At 40.2% G+C, this 23635-nt stretch overlaps 1 long non-coding RNA gene across 2 annotated transcripts in view; it reads left to right on the top strand.

Moving 5' to 3' along the window:
• LOC107312900 overlaps window positions 1–23155 on the top strand; it is a 315686-nt gene extending 292531 nt beyond the window's left edge. For both annotated transcript variants that reach the window (XR_004307167.1, XR_004307166.1), the window contains one exon: window positions 23086–23155. This is a non-coding gene — a long non-coding RNA (uncharacterized LOC107312900). The remainder of the gene's footprint in view (window positions 1–23085) is intronic.
• Window positions 23156–23635: the final 480 nt, after the last annotated feature.

The following is a 23635-nucleotide window of genomic DNA, read 5'->3' as shown; positions in this document are numbered from 1 at the left end:
AGATCATATCATCAGGTATAAGTGCATGCACGTGGCATGCTCAAGTGGCTGCCTGGTTATTCAGGAGGAAGGTGAGTGATATGGATGTACTAACACTGGTGGAAGCACATCCCAGCTGGATGCAGGCATCCAGGCTTGTCCTTTGCAGGGACTGGGAGCAGGCAGTGCAAATTGCTAGAAATGAGTTGGGGTATTCTGTGATTCTTCTTATGATTAAACACTGCCTTTCTCATAATATAACATAGCCTGAAAATGTGTTCCTTGCTTGTTCTTTCTGTTTTTCTTCTTGTTAAGCTGTTCCTCCTCCAGCTCTCTCCTGCATGTAATTACAGTGCAAGGCTTATCTTGCATGTGCTTCTTGGCACGTTGCATAGTACTCTTTCTCTCAGTGATTTTGTCTTTGGTATGGACAGATAAAAGAGGGTATATCTTATTTTAGTCAACAGCAAAATGTAACGTTTGCTTTTTATTTTCCTTTAAATCTTTACTTCCTGTGTTCCCTACCCTGCCTTTGCCGTGCATCCTCTGTATGTGAGACTGAGTGTGGGTACTATACAGAGACAGGAAAAGTTAACACAGTGAACGGACAACTTGTGCTTATTCAGATAAACTCTCTTCACTAAATTCTGGCACTGCACTATAAGCTTCAGGTAGAGCAGCTCTGCTCCCACTGTGTGTTTAGTTTGCTTGCAGCAGCAGTGTCAGCACATGCTGCAGGTGTGCTCTGCACCCAAGACCTGCCATATCAAATGATACTGGTGAAAGAATGAACAAAAAGAGCCTTGACTTGAAGATGCTGGGCAAGAGACAACTTAGGTCTGACCTGTTTTGAGTGAGAATTCAGCCATAGCACTATATGGTTTTACATCACCAATCTATGCGTGGGAATTAAAACTACATGTGTGGAAGATAGAGCTTTGTCAGCATGTCAGCCTGGCTGACACCTTTCCGCTTGCAGTGAATACTGATGGCCTTCACAGCAGACAATTCTTCTATCATTTCATTAAAACACTTCTGAAAGAAAAGTCTCTTTGATTCTAACTTTTAAAGAAATTTATTGAGTAGTGTGTGCACAGGGATGGCCCAGCAGTGCTCCTGGGAAGGCCAGTTGTGCCAAAGGGCATCAGTGAGCTGCCAGAATGCTGGAGGGCTTTAGATGGCAGTTCCCTCACTTTGGCAGAAGCTCACTAGAGCTGAGCTATTTCTTCAAAGCATTTGTTCTCAGTGAACTTAGAGGCAAATTTTCCTTGTCTTTCTGAAATTTTGGGTGCTGTCTCCCTGAAGCTCCATGTGTTTCTGGTATGTGAAAGAGAAAAACGTCCGAAATGGTGTTTGTGACAATTGCTTTTAGACACGCTGTTGTTGTCATTGCATGAACTCAGGTGTTTAAAGGCATGTTTTATGTTTGGAGTGGAGAGCCTTTATACCACTCTGTGAAATACATCCTTTAATCGTCCTTTTCTGTGGAAACATTGCCAAAATGAGGGGTCACAGCTTGGGACTTCTGCCTTTAATATGACTTAATAAAAGCCATCTGATTGCTTATTGGCTTCCTTGTCACAGGGGTGATGAAGGGAGCTTGTCCCGCATTACTCACTCTAATCTGACACCTCATATATTGTCTGTTAGCAGAACACAAAGAAAAAGAAAATCCTTTATAGATGCCTCTTTGGGAGGCTTCAGAAATAAGATTTCAACAATGCTGAGTTTTTTATGACAACATAATTAGAGTTTCCACCAGATTGTAAAAACTCAATTTGTTGAAAACTGTAAGCTGATTTAGGGTCAAATCCCAGAGTTTTTATTCATGTTCACTGCTGATTTCCTACAGATCTCACTGACATAACTCAAATTCCACCTTTGTTTTCGAGCAAAGTGTCCCTGTGCTTTTCTTTACTTGTTATTCCAAGAAGCAATCTACCTTCTCACAAGCCGTATTTCAGAGACGTATGTTGAAAAGATGTTACTATTGCAGTTAACTGAGCAAAATAGGATCTTCTGTGCCTGTGATGCTGACTTTAACATCCACTTGATGTTATAAAGATATGAAGGTTAGCTCGAACCCTGATAATCGCTTGTAATGTACCCTTGTGTCAACAAAGCCACAGGTGCGACTGGGGAGATAAGATGATAATTTTGAGTCTATTATGTGTTCTCCCTTCTTCTTCTCACAGTAATGCTTTTAAAAGTTCAGATCTCTTGTAAATAGAATGGTGAATGTGTTTTCTTTCCATTTTCCTTTTTAAAATGATATCTTGGGGTTATTTTTCAGCTAATACTGATCAAATTGGCAGAATTTACAAGTACAAAGATATGTTTTCCAACTGCTGGTTTGATCTAACCTCAGGCTTGCATCTGAGAGCCAGGCTGTGTTCAGTGTGATCTGGAGGACCACCTGCAGAGCCCCACCATTGCAGTAATTCTAAGGGGATCATTTCAGTGAGAGGAACTGCTCTTTTGTGGAGGATTATTAGTGTGTACAACAGATGCAGAAACAGGTTCTTATTCTGCAATCTTGTTTCTAGGTCAAAAGACACTGGTAGACACCAGTGATGTTCTCTGAATTATATCTCTGAAATACTCAGAAGAGGAAGAAGTACTAAAACTTCATTTTCAAGCATCAGAGGGATCAGATAAGACTCTGAACTCACACAGAGAGAGCATCATTAAGAATGTGCTGGGATTTCCTAAAAATCATTTTGTTGGCCTCAGTAGTGTTTTAGGAGATGCACCTCACTATTACATTACTATTATAATACAGAGGCCCTTTGAGACACAACCTGTCCCCAAGAGTCCCTTTGTGCTCAGCGCTGTACAAACTCAGCAGCATTTCCACACGGTGCAGTTTATAATCCTCAGAATATAAGATAACCAAAGGGAAGAAGAAAGGAAACATTGCCCTTTCCACTAAGGAAGAGAGTAGGAAGACAAAAAGTGAGTTAAGATCTTATGGGTAACCAGCAAAACACTAAGAAGCGACCTGTGATTATTTTATTTATTTATAGCACAGAGCCCGTGGTGTACAGCAGTATTCCTGTTAGAAACCACTGGAGAAGTCTTAGGAGTGTCAGAGCTAATCACACTGTGCTGTTCTAGCCCTTCATTGATGGGATCACACCGGAGAGTTTCCAGACCGAGAGGCAGAACAAGACACATCTGACATACAGGTGGCTTCGCTGCAGATTTCTGTGCTGCACATTCAGGGAGATTTTCTGAGCTCGTTCTGTCTTCTCGAAGCTCCAGGTTGGAGGGTGATTCCTCTGTGCTTTGCTGTCAGTTCTCTGCAAAGAGAAAGGTGGCTCATAAATCTCAACATTCCTCTTTTTTTACGTCACATGTAATTTGAGCTCACAGATGATTTTTTGCAACAGACCAGGAGACCGTGATCACTTTCTTCAGGAAGAGGCTGCAAAGACATTTTTCTGTATACGAGATAATTTCTTAACACAAACTGTTTTCATTGCGTGGAAGTTCACAGCTTTCCACATCTTGATATTGTAGGGAACAGAGCATTGAGATGACAAATAGCTTGTAAGCTTTTAACAAGACAAGTAATATTTTATATCAGAATAGCTGTGGCATCTACTCAGAATGTACCTTTGCAGTAAATTGCTCTTATCCCTCATTTGAAACGGAACTGGATTCAGCACTCCTTTTCTAGGGGGTTTTCAGATCTAGATGCTGCAGCTTATTGAAAATATTGAATTTGATCCTGTAAGATGCTGAACCCCCCTCGAAAACCACTGAGAAGTCATTGTAAACAGGCACTGTTCGGTGTGGCACACAGCAGTGCTCTCAAACTGCTTTCTGCACTTTCCAACATGATCTGCTCTTCAATTTTCCCATTCCCTCTCTGCCATTCCTGCTTCTCTGGGTTCTCTTTTAGTGAAGTCTCACCAAAAAGGGTGCAGATAGGTTATTTTGTGTGTGTGTGTGTTTAAAAAGAAACAAATATGCAGGAAGCACACAGCACTAACATGAATCTGTTGGACTTTTCTCTCGCTCACTCTCTTTGCATACTCCTGTCCACTCTCATGGGACCCCATTCTGTGCTGATTCCCAGAAGTAAATAAATCAGTGTAATGCCAAATGTCAGGGCACGTGCCTCTTGTGCTCAGCTGTAGGCAAGATGAATCTACACTTGCCAAGATGTTTTTCTGCAGAGGCAGCAAGCATGTTAGGGACACATTTCCTGACTTCCTGCTGAAGATCCATCTTGTTTGGAAGCTGTCAAGCAAAACTTCAAATCTAAATTGTCTAATTCATTACTTTTTAAACCAAATGTTTTCGGTTGTTTTGTTTGAAGCAGAATGTATTGATAAAGGGCAAAAGAAAGCAAGCTCAAGACTGTTCTCAAGGCTTTTTGTTCCTTTAAAAAAATGTTGGTTTTGTTTGTTTTCTGTTGGAGGTATGGAAGCAGGGAGGAACTCTCCAGCTTTGTCTAAGCAAGACAAGGTCACTCAGATTGACATAAACATGCATTCTCTTTTGCTGCTGTGGGAGATGTAATCTATTCGTTTTAATGGCCAGTGAGCAAGGGCCGCGTCAGTTTTCTGTTACTGCTGTTCTGCTCCAGTTCATGCCCCAAGGCATGGGTCACACTTGCATGTGGTGACAAAAAATCTGTTTTAGACAGGACTAAATGATAAAAGCTTTAATAACAAAACTCAGTGAAAAAAATAAGTGTGCTTGAAGGAGAATAGTCACCCATCCCTCTCAGATGGAGACGGCATTGTAAATTACAGAACTGGGCTACAGCAATTTTGATGTAATTCCCAGTGCTGTTGGAAGCTTTGCATGTGATTTTTGAGCCTCTGGCTTCATGTGCCCCATGACTCTGCTCCCGCTATGAAATGGGGTAATGATATTGCCTTCCTCTACCCTTTGACCACTGCAATTATGGGGTTGGAGGCCAGTAGCACGTTGTGTTTCTACAGCACTTAACAGCTGCTTTGTGCTGCATAAAATACCAAGCTACTTTATATCAGTAGCTTACAGAGTAAACGAGGGAGCAAACCTTCAAACATTTTCTGAATAACTTATAGAAAATATGTGAAATTAATTTGAAATGTTTAAAAATAGTCTGACTTTTAAAATTCATTTCTGATGATAAATGAGGGTTTTATAGAATGTCAGTTTTGTGAAGCAATGCCTAAGATTTTTAGAAATCAGTTTATGGTAATATGTTGTATTTTAATCCATGTCATAACCTCATGAAACACATCATCCAAAGTTGCTTTATTAACTGAGTTTTTATTTTTCAATTAAATTGCAATCACTTTTTTTTTTAAAGAAGACACTTCACATCATGTTGTCATGACAACAGAATTTGCTCTTAGTTTGAAATGCTGACGTTTCCCCCAGTAATGCACCCACTGCTCACCCCCTCCCTTCTTGGTCAGTTCTGATGGTCTCTGCAGGTGAATGTAAATCTACAGCCAAGCTGGGGCCAGAGGAGGCTGACTGCCTTATTTTTCTTTTTCTGTTTGTGAGTCTGTGTAAGTGGGTAATCATTTCAAAGCTTGGGGATACTACTGTATCAACATTCGTAACATAATTCAAGAGAAGCAGGAATGCGAGGACATTTTCTATATCACCAAAAGACATCTAAACTGTCTCTCAACCAAATATTTTTCCTGGAACTCACCTTCAAGCAGTCTTGGGCCTCTTCCAAATGATGCTAGGAAAAAGAATAAGGGGGAAAAAAAAAGAAAAAAGGAAAAACAGCCTATGATGAAAGCATAGGAGACCTAGAATGAGCTGCAAATACAAGTATATTCTATTTTGTCTCATTATTCTCTGGAGATGACCATGAAATTGAATGCATGTCTGTGTGTTCTACAGTCCTCAGGGTGTTCAGAAGCAATTCACATATGTTCTCTTCCCCAAAGAGAACAGGTGATATTGAGATCTAATTGTAACAACTCCCAGAGATTCGTTTTACACTCAAAGTAAATGAAGGCCTTAGTAAGTGACACATGGAGTTCTTATCAACAGCAGCATTTATTTAAATGCCTATTTCATTCAGCTTCACTGCTTGTCATGAAAGTGTAAGACCTGAAAATGACCTGTTGGTGTGAGAGTACAGACATTGCTTCCCTCTGCTAGTGTTAATGATCATGACAACTTGTCTCTATCTTCCTTTAATCTCTTGTGTCCTAAATGTATGGACCTTATTAAACAGAGCACTGAAGAACTTCTTAAATCATTATTTTTTTTTTATGCTTACATATTCTTCTGAATGTATGGAAACATGTTTGTAGATGAAGTGGGTTTCTGATTTGGGATGGACATCAGAAACAGCTGGGAGAGAAGGGGACAAAGTGAAAAAAATAGAATGTGACTGGTGAGTCTTCCTGTGAGTAAGTGCTAATACTGGAATATGCCTCAATTTTAAAATATTTGAGGATGTAGGTGAACTTTGTGGACCTGATATAGTTCTGCGTGAGTTAGAGCTGATTGTCTCACATCTGCCTCCCGTAGGGTTTTGTATCATCTTCTGAAACATCTGGTACCAGCAACAGTTAGGATACCGGGTGACAACATACTGTGAACATGGTCTATGTTGGTTATTATTTGTTTTTCTGCAGACTATTGGAGATAGAAGAGTCCAATGGATGGCACTAGCATAAAATAATTGATGTGGCTTACGGGAGAAGCTGAAGTAGCAAAGTGAAAGAGTAAACAAAGGACTGATGCAGCCCATGGACAGTTTTCCCTGATTCAGCAGCTTTGGAGCTGGTTAATTGGTATTGATCGCATTAGTTAAACGAGAATACTGCTCCATATGCAGGACGTGGGCAAGGTTAGAACTTCTTTGAAAAACTTTATGGTCCACTCAAATATTGAGGCGTCACTTAAAATCTGTGTGCAGGAAACAAAAAAAAAAAAAAAAAAAAAAGTTATTAAATTAAACTAATATACATTCCAGAGGGAATGCTTTCAAGCTACTGCAGGGGAGATTCAAGCTGGACATTAGGAACTATTATCAGGAAGGGTGGTCAGGCACTGGAATGCACTGCCCAGGGAGGTGGTGGAGTCACCGACCCTGGGGGTGTTCAAGGAACGACTGGATGTTGTGTTGAGGGACATGGTTTAGTGGGAGCTATTGGTAATAGGTGAATGGTTGGACTGGATGATCTTTTAGCTCTTTTCCAACCTTGGCGATTCTATGATTCTATGATAATATTATTACATTTTCTCTATTCTTTCATTTAGTCTTTCATTATATTTATCATATAAATATAACTAGGGAAAATAATGATAAGTGACATCTCAGAACAAGACTTCAGCTGCATGAAAAAATATCAAATCTGGAATTTGTGCTCTTGAGCAGAAGGAAATCTCGTGCATCTGGTGGAAATGAGCACTGGAGTGGTTTCATGGCTCAGGATGCACAAGGATGGCAACTGTAGATTCTGAATGTTCTTCTAATCAAACACAGCATGTTCAGCACCTCCTCTGTTGTAGATGAGATACGACCTCTACGTTTGATTTTTATTAGCTAGTGATTATTCTCTACTTTTCACCAGAGAAAACTTCTGATGAACATTTTATTAAACAGGATGTAGGTCTCTGAAAAGTTTTGATCCCAACTAATTGACTTTTTTTTTTTTTTAATAGGAAATTCTTAATTAAAGTACCTTCAGCAAGCTGCAGTTATAAGCCCTTTCACTTTGTTGCATATGTGACTCTACCTCTTTGCATAAGGCTTTCCGCACCAACTCTGTGTCAAAATGAAGACTGGGGTGTGTGTGTATGCTTGAAAGTGAAGATAGATTAGCTAAGCTAATGAGCATAGATGAGCTTAATTAAAATTAATAGTGAATTTAGAAATGAGAAAATAATTATGGCATCAAGTAAAACAGCAAGAGGAATAAACTGCAGCAGATTATAAAGCTGCCCTGGGAAGCTGCCAGAAGCCTGCTTGCCTTTGGATTGCAAAATGAAAGAATCAAGATGACCATATAGTCCACTACCATTGTCAAGCATAAGAGAGTTTGGTCACTGAAGAACTGATGTTTGTGTCAGTGAATGAAATCGCACTGTATTCCAGTCCCCTCTGCCAATATGTTCTGCCATAAGGCAATGCAGGACTAACATAAGGGCTCCTGCTTGCAGTGACTTCAGCTGACTTTGTTTTTTCTTTTGTCGGGTCTGAATCTAATCCTAGATGTCCCGTTAGTGTAACCTCTACATAAAATACAAAACAGTACGTTTTCTCCTTCAACTTTTTTTCAGGGCAAAACAGAAAGAAGTCCCAGGGAGTCAGCTGGGGGAAAGCATCCCGGGAGTGCTGCACCCTGGTGGAAAGCTTAGGGTTATTGTTTGTCTACTCAGGTTTCTGCTTCAGCTGGGATGTTCAGACTTCCCTCATGATTTCAGCCTTTAGCTGATCGTATATCAACAGTATGTCAATAAATAGGACTTCTCTAAAAGGCAAGTTTTATCGTCTTTTCTCTCCAATTCTGATCATTAGTCTGGTTATGACAGGTCGCTCCTTTGAAGCATTGCCAGCGGCGAGCATTTAGCTGAGGTGCTTATGTCAAGATTCAAGCTGTTAAAAGTCACTGTCAATCACTGAAAGGTGAGCCTTGCTCCTTCTGCTTATCTCCTTTTACGACTGGTTTCTTCAGAACCATAACTCTATCCCTAAAATATGTTCCATCACATTTTCCCTAAACACAGAAGTTTGTGTGTGTGGCTGTGGGAAGCAGTTTAAAAGCTTCCTCCAAGGTATTTTAAGAGCAGAGTTATTTCAGATTCTCTCTGTTTCAATTTTTGGTTCAGAGAATCATCCTTGATAATTCGTAAAAGGAATCACCATTCTTCAGAATGCTGAGCCACGCCAGGCGGACTGGGCTATATGGAGCCCCTGTCTGCATGTGCGGCGTGGGAATCTCCATTCATGGCAAACCTTTTTTTAATCTCTTCTTTCCTCTGCACTGAAGTTCTTGTAGCAGTGGGACTGTAGCATTTCCTGGAAGAAATTCTCTGCCACACATTCCAGATTTCTTCAGCTGGAGGGGATTTATGTGGGCTGTTTCAGTGTTGCTTCATTCATAATAGTTAAGAGTAACCTCAGTGATTTTCTTCCTAGTGGGCAAATTTGTTGTCATGTTCACCTTCTCTGTCAGTCAGCTCATTTATTTTAATTTCTATCTTTTGAAAGAAACCAAGGTCTGGTTCATAGGAATTAAGTGAGCCAATATATCTAACTAATGCCTTATTGGAATACAGTTTGCAGTGGCTCCAGGTCTTCTCTTTTTGCAGCCAGTGATGTAGTAGAAGAGAGTGAAAAATGTCTGCTCCATCCAGAAATCATATTTGTTGGGCTGGAACTGGCGGTGTGATATTGCACTGAAGCTGAAAATTAAGCTACCAAAAAAAAAAAAAAAGAATTCCTTTTGAACAGTGCGAGCTGTAGGTATTGGACTCATCCCAGATCGTTTACTGTTACTGCCTCAGATAGCATCTGAGAAAGAGATATGCTTCACCAGAGGCGTCACAAAAGTCATTAATTTTATACCATAGTCCTTTTCTCATTTTAGTTTAATGCTTAATTTCATTATCCAGTAGTTCAGATGGTCACTTTATTTTCAGTAGTGGCTAGATGTGGGTATCTGGCTCCTTTTCAGATTGTTTCAAGGGGTATTTGCAGATAAGATCCTCACACACAACACCAGAAAATGGAGCTTATTTCAGTCCCTTCAACATTTTATAGGGTTGTAAATTTCCTGATTACAACATTAATTCCCTTTTGAAAGATGAGAATGATGATCATCTCCTGCTAGGATGTAGCATTCTCCGTCCAGGTAATGTAAGAGTCACCCTGTAGGCAGAAGAAAACACATCTTAGTGTGAGTCATTTCTATGGCCCTCAATCACTCTCTCCTCATTTAGTGAAGGGTGTATCAAAATTGGGAATGTGAAGCTCTATTTTCTGTAGCACTCTGCAGTGAGCAGCTGTTGCCCTCTATGCTATCAGGAGGCTGGCTGGGCATCAGTGCTGTAGTAGGAAAGAACCCTTGGCTTTCACAGCCCATCAGCCAACCCACAGGGGCAAGGTCCCTGTGACAGGTCTTGTGTTTCTGCTGTTATCAAAGGCTTTGGAAAAACAGGCCTGATGTGATGGAGAACATTACTTCTGCGGCAGTGTTTAATAGTATATGAATCAACCTCCGAGCCAAACTCAAACTCTGAAGTCTTTGAAGTTTTCCCATCATCACTTTTAGTTGAGTTCCTTACTACTTGGAAATAAAAGGTAATGCTAACAGAAAATTGCTGAAATTTAAATTGCTCGTACACCCACAGAAATGCAGTGGGTTTGGAATTTGACTGATGCACAAAAGCAAGGAATTCACAGTGCTTTTTCATAAACACTTTGAATGGTGAAGCTAACACATGGTTTGTGATAAGGAATGAATTTAATATTTTGTGACCAAGGCAGGACATGAGAGGAAATTTTGCTTTCTGTGAAGAGCTACATATATCTAAGGGAGAGCATAAATAAGGACCTGGAGAGCAGATTAAAAGAACCTGAAGGAAGAAAGCTGGCATCTGAATCATGTCAGGGGTTTACAAAAACTGATCTATTTTGTTGATCACAGCACATCTGTAAAACTCGCTCTGAGCAGAAAAGAAAATGAAGGCCAGTGTCAAAAGCACAGAAATATGTTACTAGGCTGGGTTAATGAACAATTTGAAGATGCTCATTTTCCTTCCCATTCGTTTTGCTGCTGATTGATCTTTTTTGTAATTACTAGGGAAATTTTAAAATAGCGGAATTACTCTGATTTCAGTTCATTATGTGCATTTTTAAAAGCTGAAATACTGTTTGGGTTTTGTGTTTGTGCACGTGCTTTTAAACAAAATTTATTTAACTGAAAAGGGAATTTTGTTTTTTCAGAGATTAAAATGTGATGAGATTAGAAATCTTGCATGCATCCCCCCCCCCTTTCTTCTTCAAGTCCTATTTGAGCCTTTGTGTAAACATAAATTTTCTTTGAAATAACAGATGTGTGGGATGCATGGTGAGCAAAACAGCAAAATAACATGATTGCTATTTAATCAAAGCATGAGGGTGTGAAGCTGCCTTCCTGTTGTTAGCAAGTACTGCTGTGTGTCTTGAAAATTGGGGACTGTTGCAACAACTGGTAGAGCTTTTGTGTATCACATTATATGAAATGTGACTATATTCCTTCTTTTGAAAATAAATATTTATGTCCAAGAGTCGACAGGAACTCAAATAATTTGCACTAGATTACAAACATAAGAGAGTTTGGTGCTGGAAGTCTCCTTTCTCTTTCATGGTAATGCTGTCTGATGGTCAGTGTGCTGCTGCCTGTGGTTTACTGGGGAGCAGGCTTCCAACAACTGTGTGGTTTCCCTGCTGAGTTTCTTGTAAACTTATAATCCAAACCTCAACTTCTGCTAATATATCATGACCCAATGTGTGAAAACTTGGGCTTTTTTCCCCTAATGCTGTGGCTAACTCACTGTGAAGGGCCTGGATGGCACAGCCCATTTCTGAGGGCTTGGGTTTAACTCAGATGTATTGGCTGTCCAATGTTCATCATTACTGTCTCAGTGATTCTTGCTCTCCACATAAAGCTTCTCTTTGCAGTATAGTTCTCAGAAAGTTGTTAATCAGGTTGGATTTATCACAGTGCACTGTACAGTTTTTGGTTTATTTCTACTTGGTTTTGCTTGAATTGGTTTCAGACATCATCATAATTCTCTGTGGGTGCAGTAGAGAAATCAGGGCTGTTGACCTGAAAGTACTCACATAATGAGTGAAGTTGAACTGTTCCTCTGCTTATTGCCATGACTCTTTATAAACAACACATAGAACCTCTTTCCTTGAATGTCACTGTTTGAAAGAGGTTGCTGGTGAGGTTATCTCTGCTTTCCCATGCAGTGTCTCATAGGCTTTGATTCTGCCCTGTGTAAATTTCTTCTAAAAAAATATGGCTGTCTTACAGTAAGTGCAGATATGGATGGTTTCAGCTGACTGGCTGGCTGGCAGAACAAGTTGTTGGTAATGTGCTCCATCTGCTTTATGTTCTGCAGGATCCAGTAGCAGTTGGTAGCAAGACTACCAAGGCAGCAGCCCAGATTTGCTTTGTGTCTTGTGTGTAGGCATTAAGGGAAAAGAAACAGAGTAAGGAGCATAATATTTCCTTTCAGTCTCCTCATGAGCAAGTAAACACCCTAAAGAACATTAGAAAGAATTTAACTTGGGTGTGACTGAAAATTTGAGAGATGTTTTATCTGGGTAGTCCTTTAAGTAGTGCTTTATTCTATATCTCCAGTATCAAAACCTAAATACATCCATGCAGTTTACCTGTTTAACAGAGCATTGAACAAAAACACTTTTCAATTGTTTCTATAGCAATGTCTGTTGATGCGAATGTGCCCTCTGAACTACCCTGGCTGTGAACCTGGCTTCAGATCAGACATAGGTACAAACTGTAACTTGAACAAACTAATCTAGTAAATCCCCAAATTTAGATTTATTTAGATTGTTATGTTAGATTTATTTTCAGATTTTGTTTCTCTTCTGCAGTTCAAATGTAATATAAGATCTTTTTTAATTCTTAATTTGGTTGTTACAAAGCATAGTTGCAAAGCCTGTAGACTGGAATCTTGGTACTCCCGGGCACTGTGTTAGCAGCAGCAGCAGGAGAACTTCCACAAGTCCCAACTGTGCTGAGGGTGAACTGCTGTGAAAGCCAGGAGAAAACACTGCCTCCCTGATCAGATTCTCCAGTCTTCTGCTGGGCGTTTTTACCAAAGCACTTGCATGACAGAGATATTTCCTAGCTTGATACCAGCTCTTGAAAATGATCTGAAGCGGTGAAATCCCTTTACATGCACTGTTATTAAGAAGATCTTTGAATTGCCCCAGGTTGGGCAAAATTTAACTGACTTCCCTTCGAAAAGCAAAGGGCTCCTTGTCTTATTACCACTTCTGAGTCATTCAGGTGTTAAAATACTAAAAATCCAACAGTTTCCATAGTGACTGTTCTTATTTAATATTTTCTTTCTCCTGTCCTCTGTCTGCCTTTAGAGTTGCTATTGCTGTATCATTTATTTTCTTCCAGCAATTGCACTAGACTGATGGTTAAAATAGCGAACTCTGGAGACCAATTTCTCCCTTCAGTATATGCCCATGGCTGCTTTAATGTTAATAGAAATCACATTTGTGGAGAAGCTTCATCAGTTTGTAATTTACCCCCTTCATGCCAGAAATCAGAAACTAGTTTATTAGCATTACACACATATCCTTCTGCTAACCTCAGATCTGTCCAGTCTTTACAGTTCTTTGCCTCAAAACCTCACACCTTTCAGGGCTTGACTTTTTTATTAAGAAAACAACGTGCAATTCAACACACATTTTCTCTGGCTGTTTGTACAGTTGTTACTCCAATACCATTCCGTTTGCTTTGTTGACCAGGGTCTTGGCATTACCAAATCCCAGTAACTTGCTGCAGAAGATTCACTCCTTCTGGGTACATTCAGGAAAGCACCGCTGGTTTGACAATGCTCATTATGCAACTGATTTCCATAGCCTATCCTTGTTAATGAATTCAGTACACAGTTTTAAGTGCTGCTTTTAGAATGGTTTAAAACCTTGACTTCAAATTGTTAAAAATGGCAGCTTCCTTTGTTTGCAATAAAAGTCTCTCAAAAAGAGACTCAAAACAAGATGTGGCTTAAGAAAATGACAGGGAAGATCTTTCCTCGCAGTGTGATATTGATGATATTGGATTCTGTAGGAGGAAAGCACAACCTTCAAGATGCAGCTCACCTACAATGAAAAAAGAGGCAGAAAAGGGCTCATGTAAACCCAGCTGAGACACAGAGGACAACAGAAAACAAATGTCACATTGATCCTTAGTCAAATCTAACCCTAGATCGGCTAAAACCAGGATTCACCTCCATTTACATCACGTTTCTGGTATTCACTGGCAGTGTGTCATGTGGCTTTAATAAAGGAAGGGGAGGAGGGGTGAGCATCCCACTCCAGGTACAGATTTCTAAGCATACGTAGTCCCTGCAAACAGTGGTTTTGACAAAGACACCCTCCCCGTAATACAGCAGTGCCAGAAGCTCCTGTTCTTTCCTTACGGCCTTTTGCTTGACACATACATGTGTACTGCCCTTTGTGAATTTACACTTCTCCCTCTCAATCTGTTCTATCGGCCCTCTCTACCCTAACATCCCCCCCTCCTTTCCCCTTCCCCACTTGCATGAGGCAGGAATTGATATATTTTTAACTTTGCATCCGTGTGGGTGTGTGTGACTGGCAGGCTGCCAGCGCCTGTTGTTCCTGAACCCTTGTCTTCAATCATTTTGGAAGTAAGCCTTGTAGGGAGACGCTAAGCGGGGATGAAAAAGGATTTCAACCTACCTGCTGTGTGTGGCAGCAACTAATCACTTAAAAGGAAAATGTGCAGATAAAGTTTGGTGCAGAGTGGAATAAAGCGGCACTATTCAGTGTGTTCTTTTAACTCTCAACTGTGAAATGTTAGTTTATTCAAAAGCTGGAAACTGAAAACTACAGCCAGATTTTATGAGGCCAGATGATGTTCTGGGACCCCTGTTCTCGGGCTCTGCTTCAGTCCCATAGAAATACCGCAGAAGTGCAATTGCAGCTATGTCAAATGACAGCTCTACTAGGAGAGCGCTTTAGGGTTAAGCCATACTATTGAAGTGGCTCATTAGCCTAGGTGGGGCAAAATATGGTCACCTGAATTTGCTTTCTGCCTGGTGATACACGCTGTGCCCCTTTATGAAGCAGGACATAGATAATACAGCAGTGTGAGAGCAGCCCATTCACAAGCCTTGGAAAGATGTCTCCCCTCTCCAGGAAAGTTTGTTATCTAATGGCAATAAGATATAAAATATAAAGGAAATGGAAGATGTTATAGTGTGATGTCTACCATGCGGACAGAAGTGACAGCATTCTTCTGTTATTGAAGACACGGTCTAACGTGAAGGCACTACTTAGCACACACAGACTAGATTTCCCATGTGAATGCATTCTCACAGTAGCAGTTGAAAGCAGCACTCAGAGTAACCAGGCTATAGAATCTGTAACCTAGCTTAGAGAGTACTAGGTTCCTCTGTTTATCTATGATTTAATGGCCTACTTGTGGCTGGTGTTATTGCAGTTGCCTTAGAGAATAGTCAGCATGGATGGTGGAGCATAGTTCAGATGTTATTGAGGCTGTAAATCAGATAAACTTGGTTTTCTTCAGTGACACCTCTTTGTCCCTGTTACTGCACCTGGAATCACAGCAATACTTTGTTGTTTCATACAATATGGATCTTAGAGTGATTAAGAAACCGTAATGAGGTATTTCACCTGTTCAGCCATGCAGGAGGCTCAGTGAGCATAGAATGGTTGCTTTTGTTGTGGCTGAAGCAACAACACAGAAGTGCTGGAAGGATTAATAGTACCTGCGAGACATTCTGAAGCTGCAATATGCCAATTTTCACACCTGTATGTAATTTTGTTGTATTCAGATACTTAATTATATCATAATTATTGTCTGATTTAGAGCAGCTATGAAACTAGGGATGTTTTGAAAAATTCTGTTTTAGCCTCCATTTTATGTAATTCTAAATTCAGCAGTTCTTTTGTCTTTTTTTTTCTAAGGTAAGCTTTCAGTGCTGAGTATATTTCTGTAATCTGCTGTAATGCTGTCCAATATCTTCAGGGCATCAGTTGCATTTGTCATAAAAACAAAGAACGTCTGATAGAAGTAAAGCTGCTCTTTTAAACTGCAGAAAAGAGTATTGAATGTAATGCTTAGTTTTGGAAATCCTGTTTATGCATTGCCTGCTGTAATTAGGCATCAGTTGTGTTATGCTGTACTTAAAAGCCAAAGCCACTCTTTATCAGGATGAATTAATAGTGGAGGCATTTTCTTTCTCATCTCCAAGTGAAATGTTGCTGCTGTTTTGCTCAGTTCTTCTTTGCATGATACAAGGAATTGAATATTATATACTGATGGATATTTTTGGGTGATTCTTTACAAAAGTAAATCCGATCTTAATAATTAGACTGGAAAAACAATCAAACTATTTTGCTAATTCCCTGCAATATAGAAGGTGAGGGCTGTTCATCATGCTCAGCTCTGTGTGCGGCCAGTAAGCTGACCCAGTAAGTCCACTGAAATCATTTCACTGGCTTCAGAATAGGCTCAGTGTGATTTGTCTGTCTCGAGGCTGCACGATTTAGTGTAACGGGTTTTTGTGCTGAATCATCAGCGGGCAGAGACCGATTTATTACATTAGGAATGGGAAGTCTTTGATAACAAATCATTTGTCCTCTTCCACCAGTGCCTTAGTATCAGATAAGGGGCCAGTGCCTTGTTCCAGTTCTTTACGGAAAAAAATTAAAGCAACAGTGATCTGAGATGAGTTCCATTAAACTCATAGACCTTGAAAGACAAATGAAACATATGAGTGTGGTGGAAAACAACTCAACAAAACTTCAGCATTGGTTCAGTTCATTGAAGATTTATGTGTAACTTGTTGAATTGGTTACAGAAAAGAGCAAAAATAGATTGAAAAGTACAAAGAAAATAAAGGGTCGTATGGAGAGGCACTCGGCTTTGTCCTTGTAAAGTAGCAAGTAGCTAGTCCTGCTGCCATCTGTCACATCTTGCTCCAGAATCTCATGCCAACATGGGCGTTTGCGGCAGCTATTCTTCCTAAACTTTGAAGAACTGCATCTTCCCTTCAAAAGGATGATAAATTCCTGTTAGAAGCATAAATAATGTAGCTCATATTAGGTTTAACAGTGAGTTTTTCCCTCACTGACAATGTCTAGTTTCAGGAGATATTTAACAGAATAGAAAAATCTAAGAGCATAAAAAATAGTTCCACAGAGTTTTTCTACTTGGCCTCATTTACACCAGGACAGAAGATCTTGTTTAATCATCTGATATCATAACAGAAATGTATTTGGTCTTACAGAAAAAAAAAAAAAAAAGAGAGATCTTTGAGATGAATCACTGAAATAATTGATCTATTTAAGTTCTTCTTGAGACACATTTCAAGGACAGAAATTATTTCTACATATCATTAAGAAGACTTGGCACAATGCTACAATGAAATATATGGGAAAAAATTAAGTAGGATGAAATTCTTGATGTCTCAACTCAGTGGGATATTTTTGTGGCTGTTTTTAATGCATTTTTTTTTTAATTGCTTGAAGATTTTGTAGCTACATCTTGAATCTTGTAGGTTGAAGCTAAACCCTTCAGGCCCGAGGATGATGTTTGTATGTGGGAAGAATTGGTTTGGAACTGATTTTTGTGAGTGAATGGATTAATATATATATATATTAAAAGAGCACACAAAAGAGGAGACCATGCAGCTTACAAAGGTTATGGCTTTCAGTTTAAAGTCTTGTTTTTTGTAGGTTTGCCATACTCAGATGAGTCATTTTTCTACATAAATTATATCTGAACGTGGTCAGCACTACATCCTGCTGGAAGGTACAACAGTAACATCTTCCACGTTTCTCAATTATGTCCACATTTCTCATTACATCTACTTGTTGTAGAGACGCTGAGTGCAGGTAGGACAGCCTGCAGGACTTCCTAGCACATGCTCACTGAGCAGCTTGCTGTAGCAGAAATTTCCTCCTGGCCTGAAGCACTTTGTGGCAGCCATGAAGACAGAGTGCACTATTGGTTAAACTTAGCTCTCCCCATTCTTTGTAGATTTGGAGCCTGGCATCTCTAAATGAGGAGACACATGCCACCACTGTGTGCCCCTCTGTGTCACCTCAGATGGAGATGAGAACTGTGCCACATTCATGTGATTATTTTAATGAAACTTAAGTGCTTGGTCTTGATGACTTACTGTGGTACTGACTTGGAAGGTTAACTGTAAGAGGTGGGGGAAAAACATATTTTTATTAGCATCGAACTTTGTTTTACTTCAACCACAATTGCTTGTTCCTTTACGCTTATTTTAGTAAATGGGAGATGGGGCCTGGCTTCCATCTTACAATATCTTTCTGTCTTCTCATTCTGCCCTAATTAAGTTTTTCATATTTCTATATTTTTCACCTCTTACACAACAAAATACACAGAGTTTTTGCAAGAGGAAGAGAAGACCTTGCTCTCATTAGACAGATGGCATTTGAAAGGGCCAACACTATGTTTCAACGTTGTCAATCTGCAGCTGCAGAAATGCTTGAGTTCTCTGTCTTTCTATGACTGTACCTCCGAGGCAAAGGCTGAGTAGGAAGCAGCTCTGTCTGTAAGAAAACAAATGACACTTTGTCCTATCATTCCAAGCCTGTGAAATCTCTTTAGTCTAAACTGAGAACAGAATGCTATCCTGAGAGTAAGAAACCCAGTCAGACACCATTTAAAAATGTTTATAAGCCAGCCAGGCATCTGCCCATTCTCAGCTACAGCATTCAAAATATGTTTCCCTTTGCTATCACTTCTAATTGCTTCACTGCAGTGATTACTGAGCTGTGGCTGTACAAAGCAGTGGCTAGGGACCAGGATGTCCCTTAGCTGAATCCAGCACAGGCTGTGCAGGGGACTGGGGAAGGTGGCCTTTTGTCGGCAGCTGCCATTGATGTCTGAGGAGCAGGCACAAGGTCCTGGCAGCACTGAGGAGGGCGAGGTACGAGCTGCCAGTCAGGTGCTTTGTGTTGGCTGCCAGGTATGGACAAGACCTGGTTTGTCAGGGGTCAGTTATGATCTTCACCTCCTTCTGCACAGCATTTCTGGATGTTTTCTTCAGTGCTTCAGGAGGACAGATAACTATTTTCATGTTCCACAGTGCATCCAGACTATTGCAGTCCAAATTTATGTTTTCAAATTGCTTCTGTGTCTCTGCATTTCTTCCACCAACAGAGATACCTCTAGCTTCACTGGCCCAGCCTTTGCTATGTGCCTCCTCTCAGAAAGGGGTAGTACTTTTGCTTTCTTCCAAGCAAGCCTGCCAGAGAATCAGTGGTAGTGTTCACAGGTCTGCAGGTGCATTATTCTAATCAGCAATCTCCTTTAAAAAAAAATCATATCTTCATCAGTCCTAATAGAACTCTTTTAGTGCTCTATAATATTTTCTCTGTCTTCAATGAAAATGCTCAGGTGTGGAATATCTAGACTTGAGATAACTGGATCCTTTGCCATTAAAATATGAATTGCTTAGATCATATAGCTCAGATCAATGTATTTATTTATTTTTTCCACAGAATGTCATAATCACGGGGTATACAGTAGTAACATTTAGCTGGGTTGAGATGACCATGCTGTAGCCTCTTCCTCAGGCAAGCAGTGCTGTTCTTTGTCCCCTGCCGTGATGCCGGATCTGTGAGGAATTGTGCAAAAAAGAAGAGAAAGCCTCGTTTCCCTGTCCTTAATAGTTGTCTGTGTTGTATCAGAAAATGTTTCATCTTACTTCCTGGGTTATAAACTGTAATTGATTCACTTGCATACGTGGGTTAGATTTAGAAATCTTGATGAGGCAGGGAGTTTTCAAAAATGAAACAAGACAACCCAACCAACCTCACGAAGGCTCCTCCATTCCCCAACTGCAGGTGATAGAAAACCTTCCTGCACAGTCAGAGAACTAGTAGCAGTAAATACAGCATTGTTCCCACAGGTTCTTTTCTGTTAGGATGAATGGGAATATATGGGCACAAACCATTTCTCCCTTTTCCCTTGTAGGTCACCTTTGGGGAAGAAAAAAAAAACAAGGGTGTACTGAGTGACAGGCTTGTCTAACATAAGACTCAGCAGCTGTCAAGATTAGCCTGAAGGCCTGGAGGATATGGCCTGACATATGGGTTTCCCAAAGCTCTAGCTGTACCTATTTCTCCATAACAGCAACAATAAATAAAATGCTGATGGGAAGAGCAAAGCACTAATGACTTAAGTTCTGAACTTTACTCCTTCACAGCCAAAACTTTACTTTCCATTTCCAGTAAACAGCCATCATTCAGTGAACCTTCTAATGTTTTTCAACTGATACTGAATAACACATTATTGAGCTTAAATATAACCAAGAAAGTCTGGTGTATGAAAAGCCCTATCTGTGTACACGTGGCAGGGTATCTGAGCAAGGAGTGTTGCAGAATGGCAGTGGCATCATTCAGCAGCAGTCTGTGTTATGGGTTTGATACCAGCACATGCTGTGAGTTCACCTTCCAGATCAGCAAGGTGTTGTGGGGATCTGGCCTCTCCTCAGCACGTGCAGTGCTGAGTTATAACCCTACATCTCCTGTGCTGCAGCTGGGGAGAAAAAAGTGACTAAGTTTTTCAGGACAACTTTTCATTCAGATGTCATATTCAGGTGGCATTTCTGACTGAGGATGCTTGGTATGTGACAGATGTATGTCTGGTGCACGTGGAAGTGGTCATGAGTTTTGATGAGTGCACGCCAGTAGCCTGTAGCTGGCATCAGAGTGTAAGAGTGGGGGAACTTTTTGACATTATTTATTAAGGACCCAGTGGTACCAAGAGATACGGTGTGTGAAGAAGGGGACAGGAGACATTTTTGTCTATTTCCCTGACAGGCCCAGCAGCTTTACTAGAGCAGGCTCTAAAGGAAAGGGAATTTTACATTTATTGGAAGTGAAATGTTCCACTGTCCTCTTCCATTCTTACAGCTCCTGTGAGTGCCACAGAGTTCTGGGGCTGGGCATTTCTTTCTTTATTTCTGCAGAGTTAATGAATGCTCTGAAAGCTCTGAGGAAAACAAAAGAAAAGGAAGACTTTTTATTTTGCATGATGCAGCTCTGGTTGTGTAGAATAAAATGTTTTTCCTAGGAAGAAAACACGATATTGTTTGTGTACTCCAGGTTATCTTGATACCCTTCCTTTCCTGGAAAAGAATATATGGAACTCTACTGAGCTCGCAGAAATTAAACTTACTTCTTGGCCTCCTTTCCTTCCTTCTTGTCTTCTCTCAGTGTCCCCTCTGGTCTGCCCTGCCTCCTTCACCTTTAACTTCTGAAGTAAATTCGGAGGGACAGTAAAGACATCAGTAAGGGCAAATGCAGACCAAGGACACTGCCTTCACTCCTGGTGACATACACACTCATATCTCTGTCATATTGAACACCAGCAGCCTCTGAGTGATTTCTGAAGGACTGCAAAATCTGGCACTGCGTGTGCCCAGATACTTCAAATTTAATTTGACATAAAAAGAAAAATATGCTCCGTGTTCAAGTAGAAATTCTCTCTAGGAGGAAAGAAAAAATCCTAATCAGAAATCCATCTTGATAGCTCAATTTCATTTCATCCAGCCTGAGAGAAGCAATTGTGTCCTTTCCTTGTTTACAATGCAGCGGAAGGAAACCAATCACGCACAGTGATGTGAGCTGCAATTAACAGATCAATAGCAACTTCCCCTTAATAAAAGCGACAGTTCTGTGCCGAGCTGATGTTTGATTCCTCCATCACAGTCAGCACAATGGATCTTTCTTTCTGTAGGGCATGTGTGCCTTGCTAGGTCCTTACCCAGGTAGCAGCAATAGGTGTGGGGCCGACCCGAGACAGGAGGGGGCCCTCCCACAGCCCAGCTCCCAGCACGCCCTCCCCTCCCTGCAACAGGCTGTGTCTTTCTGCACCACTGTGTAATTACTCACCACGTTCCACTTCAGTGCCGTGTCTTCCTCATGATTTACCATAGGAATAAATGAGTAGAACAAATCTCCGATGACATAAAATGCAAAATGTACATTTTAATCAGTACAATATTTAGAAATCTGGTTGGTGGATGTTTATGGGAAAGTTATTTATTTCTAATGACTGAGAGGTGCCCTGGTGGAACTAATTGTGATAGATTATTTTCTTAATTCTAACAATTTATCTGATAAACTTAACCTACATTTTTTTTCTGTGCAAATTTTCTAGAGCCCTTGGAATTCTCTAAATGTACGTATTATTTGTAATTGTTTGCCAAATTGCTTTACCAGTGGTTCTTGATCTTGAGGTCATTTGCAAGCTGTCTGCAGCTAGTACTTGCCCAAAAATATGAGAGCTGTGTAATTTTGTTTAGATTAGTCACGTAGGTATTTAACTGGATGAACAGGGCTCCTGATGTGATCTTCAGTCCTTATGAATTCAAGGTGTACTTCCTGTGGCTACTTCTTGATTCACTCAGGCCTCACTGGTGCTTCTTTCTTTTGCCAACATCATAACTAATTACTTATCTGTTGAAAGTAGACAGGGATTCACAAAAGCCTATTCTGAGCTCACTGTTTTCTTTCTTTTGCAGTGTAAAAATATTGTGGTAACTTAGAATAAATGACAGGCAAATACTTAGACTCCAGGAATCCTTCACTCCTGATGCAGTATGCACAACATAGGCATGGATTTCTTTCTAAATTTAAGGCTATGGTCACTGGTGCTCTTACATTCAGAATTCTCATTGACTATATGGAAAGTGGCTGAAGGTTAAGTGTATAGATAAAAGGTCACCACTAGCCACAAAGTAAGCCATAACTATTAAGATTTTCATTTAACAACTTCAGAAGCATTAAAGTAATGAATTCTCTATTATCCTTTCCCAGTAAATGCATTCTTAGTGTGATAAGAGCATCAAGCAATAGTCAAATGTATGAATATAACCCAGATAAGAAAAACAGCTGACACCTGGGCACTGGAAAATGAAAAGCTAACTTTTCCTGTAATGCAATTAATTCTTGAAACAGTTAAGGTTTAATTGAATGGGAAAGCATCACAAGATAACTTTATTCTTGTCACTGGGTCATTTTTACCTTTGTATGAGAGGTGCCATGCTTGATAGAAACCAATTAGAAATGAATTTAATTTTGCAAATTATTCATTTAATCTTTAGTTCTCATTTATCAGTCTAGAAAATAAGGTAATTGAAATACATACTGAACACGAATCAAGTGAAATAAGTTGTAAGAGCATTTGAAATTAGTTTAAGAACTTTACGTCTTCTGTGCCCCCAGGAAGCATATCCAAAGACATTGGCAGCTGCCATTATTTGACATACGCACTTCAAAATCCCATTTATTCAGCAATTTATTCAACCACAAACCTATTTCTTTGTGCTGATTTTCAGATCTGCAAATCAGATCTTAGATGGGTCCTTACATCAGTTCAGAAGATTAGGTGAAGGGGAAGATACAAGGTCAGTGAACTGTGCCATAACAGAAGTAGCCATTTTGCAAAACTGGTGAAATGTCCCCTGCTGGGCTTTTCTTTGTGCATGTTTTCTTTGCTTTCTAGTTTCTGCATATGTCATTGCATTGCTGCTGAGGGTAAAGGGGCTCAGTGCCCACGTGCTAGATGTGGAAAGTGCATAAACTTTGTCTGTCCCTCAGCAGTTGCTGAACACAATGCAACAGAAGTGCATGAGCCATTCACTGAGAAACTCAAACCCTTCTTTCCACCTTTTCAGTGATCCCCAAAACAGTACTGTCCCATATTCTGCACCATCAATCCTCCTTGGTTCCTGGCTGAGTGTCTGCATGTTGCTCCCACTGGAAAATTTTGGCAGAATGCAGCTCTCAGAAAAGTAGGATTTTATTGGTCCACAGAGTTCCTTGTGATTTCTCTAGTGCATTTGTGTGATGGGTTGATCTCAGTTCTCATACTGCAGCCCTCCAGTC

The sequence above is a fragment of the Coturnix japonica genome, chromosome 4 (assembly GCF_001577835.2).
Source record: "Coturnix japonica isolate 7356 chromosome 4, Coturnix japonica 2.1, whole genome shotgun sequence".
In the NCBI taxonomy this organism is placed as follows: domain Eukaryota; kingdom Metazoa; phylum Chordata; class Aves; order Galliformes; family Phasianidae; genus Coturnix; species Coturnix japonica.
The sequence above is the reverse complement of the archived record's forward strand: the minus strand, read 5'-3'. Positions and strand labels throughout refer to the sequence as shown.